This window comes from Sitophilus oryzae, unplaced genomic scaffold (genome assembly GCF_002938485.1).
Source record: "Sitophilus oryzae breed Bouriz unplaced genomic scaffold, Soryzae_2.0 scaffold_1931_pilon_pilon, whole genome shotgun sequence".
In the NCBI taxonomy this organism is placed as follows: domain Eukaryota; kingdom Metazoa; phylum Arthropoda; class Insecta; order Coleoptera; family Curculionidae; genus Sitophilus; species Sitophilus oryzae.
This window is the reverse complement of record NW_022146648.1, coordinates 782,609-792,769: the sequence shown is the minus strand read 5'-3', so window position 1 is coordinate 792,769 and position 10,161 is coordinate 782,609. Positions and strand designations below refer to the sequence as shown.

The 10,161-nt window shown below is 31.3% G+C and overlaps 1 long non-coding RNA gene across 1 annotated transcript; it reads left to right on the top strand.

The window, feature by feature from the left end:
* Positions 1–1,699: 1,699 nt before the first annotated feature.
* On the top strand, positions 1,700–4,893 carry LOC115883514. Its single transcript, XR_004050392.1, has 4 exons — positions 1,700–2,347; positions 2,404–2,644; positions 2,708–2,922; positions 4,756–4,893. It is a non-coding gene; the product is annotated as an uncharacterized LOC115883514 (long non-coding RNA).
* The last annotated feature ends 5,268 nt before the right edge of the window (positions 4,894–10,161 follow it).

The following is a 10,161-nucleotide window of genomic DNA, read 5'->3' as shown; positions in this document are numbered from 1 at the left end:
ACTGCCATACTGCTAAAAAACTGAACGATAGCCTTGTAGGAAACCTGGCGCATTTCGCAGAAATAAAGAAAAATACAGAATTCTTTAGAAAATCTAGAAACAACCGCCAGGGGGTATATAAAGTGCCTACAATAAGAATACTTATATATTGTTTTTATTTTTATATTGTTATATTATATATTAATAGTTGAAGAGAACATGCACGAGTGCAGTCCCTGTCATTCAAGGTAGACTGTATGGTCGCATCTCGCGCCAAGTGTCGGCTGTTATATATACAGTCGTTGAATTGCGAAAGTCTAAGCTGAATAGTAGTTGCATTAACGTTGTTTGTAAAATAGGTATTATAGTGTGTGTATAAAGTGAGAAAGTAAATTCGTTAAGTATTTTATCAGTGAGTTTTAAATTTAAGTGCGAGCCCACGGAATCGTAACAGTAATAAATATATTAATGATATTAAATTGGGTTATAGAAGATCAATTTTTAGGTATGGGTTTTTCTCCACCATTCCCTTTTTAGTAAACAATAATAGAGTATGATTTTGCAAAAACACTAATTACGATGTAATAAACTTACGAATGTGTCTTGAAAATTTTGGAAATTATTATATTTCATACTGTTTGTTTCATGTTAAATTGTTAAAATTGTTTATACAATAGTTCGTTTATTGATTAGTTGTCAAAATTATTATATTTGGTATTAGTTAATGTATTTTATTTTTGATGGAATAATTAGATCGCTTGTTTTTATTCCTTAGTATATCTACAGAGTGTAATAATCATGAAGGACAGCAGCGAAGAATAATTAAGGGATTGATCGACTTACCTGTAAGGATGATCGATCCTAATTATTCGAGCTGCTGTCCGAAATGATTATTACACATCCCGCCCAGTAAGCCCTAAGCCCTGCGATCTAATTATTATGATTAAATAATGCAATGAGGCAGGTATTCGGGTACATAACACGGCCGGGCGGATATCGGTTGTTTATGAAGTTTTTTATCTTGGTATATTTTTTGTACTGGTCAGCGTAAATATTGCATACTACAGAGTGTAATAATCATTTCGGACAGCAGCTCGAATAATTAGGATCGATCATCCTTACAGGCAAGTCGATCAATCCCTTAATTATATTATAGTGATATATTTTCGTTCTTATATTTATTACTTGTTCTAGTATTAAAAATATTTGTGAGTGTAATATTATAATATAATATATATATATATACTATAATAATATTATATAGAGTATATATATATATATATATATATTATATATATAACTATATATATATTATATATATATATATATATATATATATATATATTTTTTTTTTTTTATCCTTTATTCCTTTAATAAACCGTAGGTGTTTTGATATGGGACAGATTGTAGGTTAAATATTTAAAAGCGTATTATATAAAATTGAGTGAATTTGAGTGAGCCTTTTCGAATCCAGGTTCTGGGACAACCATGATGGAACAAATTATCAAAAAATAACAATTTAAAACTTAAAATTTTATCGCAAGCTTTCACAAACGGAGTAAACAAAAAAATTAACCTCAAATTTATTATTCAACATGCACGTCAAATCAAATCGCAATGTTGCCAGTTATTCGCTGGCGCACGAGCACGGTTCTGCAATGTGATTGGGCGTATTTTTCATACGTCATCAATTGGCGCTTTAAAGTTATTCCCACTCAAAGCAATTTTGTGGGCCGATAAAAAAATTTTTCAATGTCATGGAACTATTTTATTTGACTGAAAATAGTCTTCTATTTCAGATTTTGCCCTTGAATTGGGTATTTAATTTTTTTGTGAAAGAGCCCATTACAATTCAAGTCATTACAGCCATATCGAAAACCCTTCGGGTCTTGCTAATTTTCTTGATATACTTCTTCTTTTGTCATTTTATTCAGTAACTAGAAACAACAAGGTGTGTCCTCTCTGAGAGTAAGGCCTGCAAAAGGCAAGTCGTGTTCAGAGTAGATCCAGTGATTTTAAGAAGTCTCAGTAAAGAACATGTTTGTTGTTGAACATGATACAAAAATACGTACGTGCGTGTAATCAAACACAGTAATGACAATATGCTTTATCACTGCAGTGAAATAATTCTTTCGTAATATAATGTGTAATTTTTGTTTCAGCTTTTACCAAGATTCATTCCGGTAATTTCATCGGAGATTATGTGCAATATGCCATTTGTGGTATTATGGCGACTTTGGTTCTCACAGTCCTTTTATGCCTCACTTAAATCTAGTTCAACAAAGGTTATAGTGGAAACAAAGCGTTTGGAATATTGGGCACTATATTCTACACTGTTGTGGCCCTGACTATTTTCTTTTCAAGTTCTGTAAGTATTAATATTCCAATTTTAAACGGAATCGTTTTTAACTGACGATTTTATAGGTTCCTCTCGCATCTATCCATCCTAAAACAAACTCTACCGTTCACCCAACGTTAAAAACAACATACAACAGATTACACAAGACAAGAATCGTGAATCAGTATGGATTGTTCCCAAAAATAGTCGGCACTGAAGGCAGGCCAGAGATTATTTTGGAAGGGTCAAACAGTTTGGAAGGGCCCTGGAAAGAGTACAATTTCCTTTATAAGCCAGGCAATGTCAATCATTCTTTGCCCTTTGGTGGTAATGTTATTCTTTGGTATATGTGTTACTTCTATACTAATTTACGATTTTTTTTAATTTCAGTTCCATATTCACCAAAACTGGATTGGCAGTTCTATTGGACAGCACAGAGTACTTATGACAAACAACCCTGGTTACTGTCTTTGACCCATAGGTTGCTGACTGGTAGGCCAGAAGCCCTTTCTTATTGATAAAAGTCATTCGGCCTTTGGAGATAAGCCTCCCAAGTACATTAGGGGCGTTTTGTATAAATATAAATTTACTACAATGAGTCAACAGTAAGTATTAGTTGTATATGTTACTGTAAATGTCCGAAATGCGGTAAAACCTAGGATAAACGCGCTAAACCTAGGATTTACCATTGAATAACACCCTCCAAATAACCACGCTAACCAACTTGAAATGCGGTAAAACCTAGGATTTACCGCATTTCGGACATTTACAGTAACATATATAAGTATTAGTTATATTGATAAAGCAAAGTTGTGAAATTATTTTATTTATACAGGGTGGCGCACCTCATTCGCCTCGGTTGATTATAGGAAAACGGAAAGATGTAAAAACAAAATATTTTATAGGTATATGTGGAAAGACAATGTGCATAATTTAAAATTATTTTGAAATATACAGGGTGTATCAGAACTAAGATCCATACCAAAGTTATATTTTTTCTTATGGAACACCCGGTACCTATTTTATTTCATTTTTGGATTCTTGGACATAAAATAAGACATTTGTTATAAGGGTTTAATATGTATAAAAGCTTTGGTTTTTGAGATATTTAAAGATATTTAAATATGCATGCTATAATAAAAAAGTTTGTCAACATCTTGTACAGGGTGTCCCACTAAGAATAGCTCTCGGCTGTATCTCGGAAAGTATTAGCCGTAGAGGCAGCGGAAAAAAATATTTATAACTAAAGCGGCTATGGGAAATTGCTCGAAATTATTTTCAATTTCTTTTTTCATTTTCATTTTCTTTCAAAAGTTTGTAGAGCGACCCCTAGGGGGCGCAACTGCAACAAAAATAAGAAAATGTAGTTTTTACATAATTTTGCCTAGATAAGGTGTACTATAAGTAACAGCTTCATAATCTTCAGTAAATTTTGAATATTTTTTGTTAGAGCCATTCCCCTATCTACCTAAATAAAGTGGTGGGGGAGGTTAGATCTGTTTTTATTTGAATATTAATAACTCTGGACTGGATGATCGGAATCCAACAAGCGATGGCTCGTTTAAAAGAGCGTTTCTTACTCTATATTGTACCATATAAACAATAATAATAAGCTTTTGAACGTAGACGCTAGGGGGCGTTGTCTTACAATTTAACAAACATTGCGCGTTTTTTCAAAAAAATTAAATGCAATAGTATATGTAATTTTAGCTGATAGTAAAGAGTAGTAAAAGCTTAAAAAGTCAGCGAAAACCGCATCTTGATATCTTCTTTCAAACCGAAGATATTAGCAAAATTATAATAAATACCAAAATAAGCCCTTAATTACCTTACTTTTACAACACGGTATCAGTAGCCCTCTTGATTATGCCCATTCTAACCTAAAAATAAGATAGAAATAGTTAGTTCATTTTAAAATCGACGATATACCAGAATATCATAATATCAGATGTATTATTATGTATATCAAATTATTAAGATATTAATAATAGTGAACAAGAAACGATGATTCAGTGATGTCATGGTAGGCTTTGGAAAAAAGTTGCTTTTGACGTAATAGTATAAACGTCAAATTGTTATTAGATCAACATTTTTATAGTCGTAGCAGCGTTTTTTATCTTTTGATTGCTTTTTCAAAATGCCAACAACTTCAACTACTTCAAATAATAAAGGCATTTTGAAAAAGCATTTAAAAGATAAAAAAAAACGCTGCTAAGACTATGAAAATGTTGATCTAATAACAATTTGACGTTTATTTGTAGTAGAGTGTTGACAAACTTTTTTAACTTTAAAAAACTTTAAACTTTTTCCTAAACATCTCCAAAAATAACACTTTCTTTTTCAAAAATCAACTTTGCTTTGTCGTTGATTGTCGTTGATCACTCAGTACATTTTTTTAGTAAGAAAAGAGATAAAATTTTAATTTTTTTTTCTACTAGTTCTGGTACAGCTTGGTGGGTGCGTGAACGAGTGGCTGGAATATTTTTCACCCTATTCTAAAGACTCGCCCGCCCTGGAAGATTTCTTGAAAGCCAGAAATCTATTGCCTACCAGCAAACCCTCCGAACTGAACCCTCTGTGGAAACAGGTGTTGGATAGCGTTAGATTCTTAGCCAATCAGGTCGAGGCGACGTTTTTGTTCTGGTCAGTGTTTACAGCCGGGTTGGCCATCATCGCAACCACGTCATCATCGAATTCTTAATTCGATGTAATTTAAAAAAAAATCATTGGTAAACTCGGGAAAGGCACTCGCCTCAGTTGACGGTGTATCAATTGATGTGGCGAGTATAAAGTGTTTCTGTTATCAATTTTTATTTTGTGAATGTGAATAGTCTGAGAGATTTTATTTATACATTTTTTTTTGTTAACACACCGTTCATAAAGCCCTTTATACACTCTCATATTAATTTTTAGAAATTACACTAAACGACAACTCTTAACATTGATATAACTTTTTGAGATAATTATGGGTTTTGGTTTGTTTGCATCAAATATTTAGAGAGTTAAGGAGCAACAGCAATTATTTATATATATATTTTATGTTATAGAGTATCATTTTTATTTTCTACATAATTTGCGTATAACTTTATGATCTTTTTAATCTTTTGAATGTTAGTTGTCTCCATTTATGCTTATCTAATAATTTCAAACGTTTAATTTTGACTACGGCAAAAGAAGATTTTTAAATTATTTATGTTAACAAATTTACTAGAATTTTTTGTGCACTTAAGACTTTTTTAAATAATAGTAAACTTCAATCTTCATATTTTTTATATATTATTTTATATCATTTAAGGGCATAATACGTAATATTGAAAAAAAGGACCTTTTGAATAGAATTGAGAATAGAAGTTCATTTCAACTACTATTTCTCTTAAAATTATTAAGTATTTTCTAGCGGCTGTTTAATTATTCTATTTTTTATTTCTTCCTTGTGAATCTACTAAATTTTGAAATATCAAACTTAGGGTACCATAGGGTATCATACTATAGGTTTGGTTTATATATTTATTAATTTTTTTAGGCATCAATATTTTTTATGATATTGATTTAAATATCACAAGGTTTATTACTTTTTTTTTTTAAATATTACTATACTAAAGTCTTTGTACAGGGTGGCTCGAATTCGACGCTCCTCATTGGGATTGCGGAAACTGTAAGAGATACAGGATCAGTTAAATGGAGGCAAAGTTGCGCAATTTGATGCTCAATAAAATGCCGTATTGCATTTTGAAAAATTTTGAATACTTCCGAATATATTCGAAAAAAAACGAAATTTTCAATTTTGTTTTCTATTGTTTCCTGGCTTTATTTGTTAAGATAACTTAAAATGAAAAAGACATTTTCATGGCCACTTTTTCTGCTTTATAACTCGTTATAAATTACTCGTTATAAAATATCGCTATATTGACGTTTCGGCTTCTGGCGACTATCATCAACTTAATTTTTTTAAATACGGACCTGATTTTTTTCTCAATTTAATTAAATCCTTTCATCACTCCTAAAACACTACACACAGGGTGGCGCACCTCATTCGCCTCGGTTGATTATACGAAAACGGAAAGATGCAGAAACAAAATATTTTATGGGTACATGTAGGAAGGCAATGTGCATAATTTAAAATTATTTTGAAATGTACAGGGTGTGTCAGAACTAAGATCCATACCAAAGTTATATTTTTTCTTATTTAACACCCTGTATTTTATTTTATTTTTGGATTCTTGGGCATAATATAAGTTATTTATTATAAGGCTTTAATATGTTTAAATGCTTTGATTTTTGAGTTATTTATAGATATTTAAATATGTATGCTATATTAAAAAAGTTTGTCAACACCCTGTAAATTACTGTTCGGAGTTAATTCTTTTGCTGACTTTGAAGCCAGTGAAATAAACTTTACTAAAAAAATGTATTGCTTTCTTAAATGTATACAGGGGTATCAAAAATTGCTGATCTATTTTAAATATTTATTTTACATAAAAACTTCGTTATTTTAATTACAAACATGTATTTTTTTGAAGAAGTCGAAGCAGATTTCAATGCTCTTTCAAACTATATTAGGGTTTCCTATACCTATCTGGCTCAGATTTTAACTAAAAAGCGATTTTTCAATAAAATGGCAAACAGGATGGCTGGTGTCGCCATGGCAATTTGCTAGTGACAGTTAGTAGCTATTATCAAAATCGTCATTAGTTTATGGACTTTATTTAACGGTTTACTTTTATTTAATTTACCTACAATAGTTTAATAAGTAAGTATTTATTATTTTATCAAGAAAAATAAAGAAGTACCGTGAAGTGGGGTGACTTTGTCCAATTCTTAATTTTAAATCGTGTTTATTTCAAAAATTGTTGTATTTTCTCAAATGCGCATGGTCTATGCTATAAGTGGTAATAAGGACAACGCAACAATAATACGCTTTTTTTTTATTAAACAAATATATACAGGGTCCGGCATTAGTGCGTCGGGCATCTGTAGCTCCTAGAATAAAAAACTTGAGAATTTTGTTTAAGTGCAAACCTAAAGTATGTACCAGGATGTATTTCAGGAAAATATTTTAACTTCTATAGGGTGGCTCAAAAAAGTGTGAGTGGACTTGGATGATTTTTTTTAAATAGAACACCCTGTATCTTATTGCATTTTTGGCTTCCTTTCAGATCACGTTACATAACCCTAAGATATGAATAAATATATTTCGATAGTTTCAGAGATATTAAAACATAAATCACAAATATATATTTTTCAGCCATTCTTAAAAAAATTATTAAAAATACAAGAACTTTTTGAAATCAAAACTACATAGGTATTTACATTAGATGGTCTGTTCTTACTTTGCTATAAATATGAAAATCTTAAATTATACAGGATGTTCAAAATTCTACGTCAAACTTACTAAAATATAAAATAATTTTTCTTCGTTTTTTTAAATGGAATACCCTGTATATTATTTTTTCAATAGACGGAGAATTAAAAATTGAACATTTTTTTGTATTTAGAGTATTTCAAAATTTTGAACGGTTTCGCAGATATTTGAGGTTTTATATTTCATATGGCATTTTCCACAGTAATTTTTTATCAGAGAGACCAATGATTTTTCTCTCATATTTTACCATTGAAAGCGCCATATGAAATAATAACTGCGTGTATTTGCGAAATCGTTAAGAATTTTGAAATACTCTAAATACAAAAAATGTTCATTTTTTTACTCCCCATCTAATAAAAAAATAATATACAGGGTGTTCCATTTAAAAAAAACAAAGAAAAAATATTTTATATTTTAGAAAGTTTGGCGTAGAATATTGAACATCCTGTATGATTTACGATTATCATATTTATAGCAAAGTGAGAACAGACCATCTAATGTAAATACCTAATATAGTTTTGATTTCAGGACATTTTTTGTATTCTTAATAATTTTTTTAAGAAAGACTGAAAAATATATATTTTTGATTTATTTTTTAATATCTCTGAAACTATCGAAATATATTTATTCATATCTTAGGGTTATGTAAAGTGATCTGAAAGGAAGCCAAAAATGCAATAATATACAGGGTGTTCCATTTAAAAAAAATCATCCAGGTCCACTCACACTTTTTTGAGCCACCCTATAGAAGTTAAAATATTTTCCTGAAATACATCCTGGTACATACTTTAGGTTTGCACTTAAACAAATTTCTCAAGTTTTTTATTCTAGGAGCTACAGATGCCCGACGCACTATTGCCGGACCCTGTATATAAAAAAAGTAAAAAAATGGATGGGCAAAGTTAGTTGCTTATATGGGGTGTCTTTGCCCTCTTCCTTATTCTTATTGATAGACCAAAGCCACCCCATTTAAAAGCATAATTACGTAAAATATGCGTCATCACCCTCAATATTATAACGAACTTCTGCATAATACTTACCTCAATATAGCGTGGTTAACTATTGCAGCCACGTAGAAGTTTGAAACGCACAAAATAGGCTTTAAAAACAGATTTGGCTTCACAGCACTGTAAATGCTACATCGCAACTGACGGCAACCGTTTAGCGACGTTCCGAGACGTGGGGCGCCTCCACCCATAATTTACCGATAACACATAACGCGTTCTTTTCAAGTAGTGGCTACGGCTACGTCTAACATATTTTCGGACGGAATTTGGAAAAGTCACCCCAAGAGGTAAAGTCACCCCATTTCACGGTAGCTCTTTGGTTTATATTACTTGTAGTTTGTTGTTATTTTCTTCACTTCCAATGACAGGTTTCTGCCTAGTAGGTTTTTCGTACACCACACTGTCAGCTCTGCGAAATAGGAAAAGTAGTTTTTCAAAGGAGGAAAATTCCTATTTGGATATTGGCCTATTTGGATATCTTTGAGCATAAACCCTTCAGGCCAACAAGCAATTGTCCTCACAAAATAAAATCACTAGTAACATATCCATTCCTTCCGCCAGCAGATACTGCTTCATTTTTCTTGATAAAATGATGAATACTTACTTATTAACTTTATATTGTAGGTAAATTAAATAAAAATAAGCTGTTATAAATTTAAATAAAGTCCATAAACTAATGTTGATTTTGAAAATAGCTACTAAGTGTCATTAGAAAATTGCCATGCCAACACCAGCCATCTTGATTACAATTTTATTGAAAAATCGCTTTTTATTTAAAATCTGAGCCAGATAGGTATCGGAAACCCAAATATAGTTTCAAAGACCATTTAAATCTGCTTCGACTTATTCAGAAAAATACATAGTGTTGTATTTAAAATAACGAAGTTTTTATGTAAAATAAATATTTAAAATAGACCAGCAATTTTTGATACCCCTGTATACATTTAAGGAAGCAATAATTTTTTTTAGTAAAGTTTATTTCACTGGCTTCAAAGTCAGCACAAGAATTAACTCTGAAAAGTAATGTACAGGGTGTTACGGGCGAGAATTAAGGGGCTCAGTTCATTAGGGTGAGTTAATGTATCAGGACTGTGGGCACTCACCTTTTTTCCCGTTCTGGACTCGTACCTGTTGATTTTTTGCTTGAACAAAACACTTGAGGATAGCGCGCGCTTGGAGGTGTACACTGTGTACTCGGCCGATCTTGTCACTCTCTCGTCACGCTGCGTATTCGACTACGGCTACGTACCCACTAAGGTTTTTCGGGTAAAGGATGGGAGGAAGGGATAGAATCCAACATACCGCCCACCAAAATGAAATATTTTCCATTTTCGTTTGAGAATAGTAAAGTAAAATAAAAAAAAAGTGAAAAATGCGTTATGTTTAAAAGAAACTAAGAGTGAAATTTATGAAGTTAAATTTAGAGGAAATTTAGAAAAATGCATTATTGGGGTTAATGCATGAGTGTAATTTAA